At 44.0% G+C, this 4,323-nt stretch overlaps 1 long non-coding RNA gene across 1 annotated transcript in view; it reads left to right on the top strand.

Moving 5' to 3' along the window:
- Window positions 1–3,796, top strand: part of LOC117944287 — a 12,925-nt gene extending 9,129 nt beyond the window's left edge. The window contains exon 3 of the long non-coding RNA XR_004656536.1: window positions 3,681–3,796. This is a non-coding gene — a long non-coding RNA (uncharacterized LOC117944287). The remainder of the gene's footprint in view (window positions 1–3,680) is intronic.
- Window positions 3,797–4,323: the final 527 nt, after the last annotated feature.

The raw sequence follows: 4,323 nt of genomic DNA, 5'->3' as shown, positions 1-4,323 counted from the left end.
TCTGGATTTACCCTGCAGACATCTGAGGACCAGGTAACCATAGTCCTCAGATTGGACAGATAGTCTAGCTAGCTGTCTTGATTTACCCTGCAGAGACCTGAGGACCAGGTAACCAGAGTCCTCAGAAATCCACCAGAGGTTAGAACGCCAACACAGAGACAGAGGAAGGGGACGGACATCTGGCCAAGAAGAGTAAATCCGGCAAACTGTTTGTCGGCAATGGAGCAATCTCGGAGTGGAACGTCGTGGATGTAGACTGCCCACTCCGACACAAGGGAATAACAGTATAACCCTTTTACATTTTTTTTACAAGGAAAGTTGTTTTTTTGGTTTAAGTAAAGCAAAGCCGATTGTTGTAAATAGTTGACATGTACTATGTTCATAAAAGTGACAATTCCTTTGGGCCGTTTACTGACAAAAGGCATCTTTTAATTGTGGTAAAAGATGTTTCCACTACTCGTCCTCAGACTATTTTCCAGGCTTAGTTAAAACCGTTTGGTAGCAGCCAAACAGAGGCATTTGTAGCTGGTTGGCCATTAGAGAATAAGCTTTTGTACATGCTCCACATTAACAACAATTTAGTTAATTAGCTAATAGTGATTTATATACTGAGAGCTAAGTCCTTAAGTGGCTGTCAGCTGGACATGCGGTGGCTTTGCTTTAATTGATTATATGGACTTTTACCCCGCTGTTGTAAAAGTCATCGGCTGTGGTCGTTTTGTACTTTAACGAAATGACTCGCAAATGAGGCTCAGCTGGGGGAAATGACACCGACACAGCAAACGGGAGGGCGCTTTGCATTGGAAAGCATTCCTAAAAGATTTTTGTCTGCGTTTGATGATGACTGTGACATGTCACCTTATCGAGACTAAATGGCTAAAGATTCACTGAAGTAACATTGGTGCGATGTGGATAATCATTACATTAATGACACACGCTCACATGGAGTGTAATCTAAAAGCAATTATGGGATCAGTAACCTTTTTAATCCAATCATCAACCGAGAGTAGGCGCCGTGTGTCATGCTGTATCACCTGAACCGGTGGCAAATGGAAACATTAATAAAATGTTAATCAATCACACAGAAGGGGAGGAAGCTGACAGGCAGGTCACATAGAGTTAACGTATTGATAGAGGCGTTGACTTTCTCCGCGAGATTCTGGAGAAATATTACATTACACACTTTTGCCCAGAATGTGTGTGACACATTTTCCTACGAAGTTAATTCAATATACTTTACCCTGTATTTTCCAAAAAGTGCCATACACCATACATATAAATGGCAACAGACACAGACACACATAGACACACATAGACACACACACACACGTATGCACTTATGCATGCTCAAACACAGGCCTCCAGTTTTGCCACAGGATGCTGTTTTCCAGCTGTTTAAACCACGGCTCAAATTAGCTGCTCAGCCATTGGAAGGAAAGGCAGGCAGGATACCAGTAATTACTGTCGGATTGGTAGAGCAGCTGCAATTAGCAAGTTTAAGTCTTAAAGATTTGCATACATAGGAAAAGCTCCCGGTAGCAAGTTGCAGTTACTGGAAAGTCCCTTTTAGTTTAGAGTTGCAAAGATAAATGGATTGGTGTTAAACTATTAAATTAATAGTTGTAGTAGCTCTAGTGGTTGTAGTAGTTATGAATAGAGCAAAGCAGGTTGTGTGGTTGGATGGGTCAAACCAACACTTAATAGATATGAGGGCCAAAAACTCTAGTGTTGGTTGCATTAGAGGGTACGAATAAATTACTTGTATTGTTGTATGGTTTGGAGTAGGGATTGGCCGATAATTGGCCCTGGCCGATTAGCGGGGTTTATAGCATTCCACAACCTTAGTTTTAACATAAAGATTTTCATTCTCCCTGTAAATGCATATTGTTTCCAAATATCGGTTATCCGTTTCTTTAACTATTAATAATTACTATTGGCATTGAAAAGCCAGTATCTGTCGACCCCCAGTTTGGAGGACTTGTTGCAAAGGCGCCGTATATACACCATGATTGTTTTATCTCAGCCAAATCCAGCACCAACCATGGAGCGGATATATAATCCATTAAAACCAGTGTGTGCTGGTGTTGCTGCCTGTACACTATCTGTGTACCTCCACTCAAGCAGCATCCGAAGAGAGTCTCAGCAGTGGTCCTCCCTTATCATAGCACATTTAACGGGGGCTAATCCAATCAGGTGGGATAACAGGGTTGCTCTCTGAGAGTGGAGGACCATCAGGCGAGTGCTCCTCTGCTTCCCATTAGTGCGTGTCTCTCCAGCCGGGGCCTGTCCTAATCCCATTTCCCCATCTAAAGCCTTAACCCAAACAAGCACGCGGGACAATAATCTCAGGTCGCACTCCTGTCGGCTGCCCCGGGCCTCCTGATGCCGCTAATGGAGGGGTAGCCGGAGAGATGCCAAGACACACTGCAACGGGGGGGGAGGCAGACTAGATGTGGTGTGTTCAGCCAAGGATCCACAGAGAGAGAATATTTGCAAAGCTCATTTTTCAATTGAGTGTGTCTGTAACTTTTTTTTGCCGAAGTAAGTTACACTTTCCCTTTGTGCATATGTAAACCTATTCAATGTTAATATGAAATAAACAATTAATACGGAAAGAAAATAGCTGTGTAACATGGGGGAAAAGAGGCTAAATGGATCAAAGAATGTCAACAGCGTTGCTTCATAAACGCGTTCAATTATAAGCCGTTTTATTGGACTCCCCATTCATTGCCACAAGAGCCGTATATAAACGACATTGTGAAGTTATAAAATGGAAAAGGTGGAGATTTGTGGCATAACTGGAAAGACATTGGATTGCATTTATTTTTTTAGACAAAGGGGAAAAAGAGACAGAGAGAGGGAGAGAGAGAGAGAGGTTTTGGCTCTGTATCCCAGTCTTTTTGTCCCTGTTGACGGCACATGTGCCCCAGATGCAGGGTCCTGATCCAAACCCGAGGCTCATCAAGACGCCACCCCGAGTGTCTCGGATCACTTGCACACTCTCCAAGGATGTAGGAAACAACAGCCTCATCCATTTCTCATTTCTCTCGGTTTTCATAAGAAAAATATAGCCCCTAGTTTTTTTTTAATGAATTCCAACTGAACTAGGGTTGGTGCAACAGCGTGTACCCCGAACAAGGCTTTGCGGCTCAGCGTTTTCCTGTTTTTGTATGGAAGATATTAGTTTCCCTTTCGGCCATTGTAAAAAAAAATTAATTTATGTTTAATTTTTTTGGTGGATGAGGTTGAAAAACCAAACCAGAAGCAAAAAAAAAATAGTTCCTGCCCATTTTGAATGAACCTAAGTAAAACTGATCTTCCCCCATTTCCTTTATCCACCCCCCAACTTCCCTACCACCTACCAGTTGAATGAATGAATGACTGGATGGTAAAGGTGCTCTGAGTCAGTGTGTACACAGCTGCCAGCAGAGCAAAATCACAGCAATTACACTAAATCAATTATCAGGCTGATTTCTCTCCTCATTGGCAAACCCGACTCTGATTGCTGTCCGTATAAATATCCTGTTGAAGCGAGACGTTTGTTAGACAATGGCTGCATCTCATGTCGCTTAAATTGCCTCCTCGAGTGCTCCACTTGACTCCCTTCCTGGCATCTTATTCCCTCCCACCGACACCGAGATGCGACAAAATCCCGGGACAAGGGAAACAACAAGCAGAAGTGTTTCAGAAGGATGAGACGTCCTTTCGTCTGAAGCGTCCTATGAATTCGTCAGCTGTTTGGGCGGAGTTAGCGACTCCTTCAGCTGCACTGCTCCCAGGAACGCTGCTCTTGTGTATCCTCCATGATCCTGAACCATCCCTTAGTAACGCTGCTATAGGCCTAGACTGCTGGGGGACTTCCCATGATGCAGTGAGCACCTCTCTCTTCCTCCTTCTCTCCATCTGTATGCAACCACATTCCATTAATGCATGTTACTAACTCAACTTCTTCCCTTTCCCGGAGTCTTGTGCTCTCTCGCCCCTCTTCTCTCCTCCTCCTCCTCTCCATCTGTATGCAACCTCATTCCATTAATGCATGTAACTACCTCAACTTCTTCCCTTTCCCGGAGTCTTGTGCTCTCTCGCCCCCCTTCTCTCCTCCTCCTCCTCTCCATCTGTATGCAACCTCATTCCATTAATGCATGTTACTAACTCAACTTCTTCCCTTTCCTAGAGTCTTGTGCTCTATCGCCCCTCTTCTGTCTTCCTCCTCCTCTCCATCTGTATGCAACCTCATTCCATTAATGCATGTAACTACCTCAACTTCTTCCCTTTCCCGGAGTCTTGTGCTCTCTGGCCTCTCTTCTCTCCTCCTCCTCCTCT

Source organism: Etheostoma cragini, chromosome 5 (genome assembly GCF_013103735.1).
Source record: "Etheostoma cragini isolate CJK2018 chromosome 5, CSU_Ecrag_1.0, whole genome shotgun sequence".
Classification (NCBI taxonomy): domain Eukaryota; kingdom Metazoa; phylum Chordata; class Actinopteri; order Perciformes; family Percidae; genus Etheostoma; species Etheostoma cragini.
The sequence above is the reverse complement of the archived record's forward strand: the minus strand, read 5'-3'. Positions and strand labels throughout refer to the sequence as shown.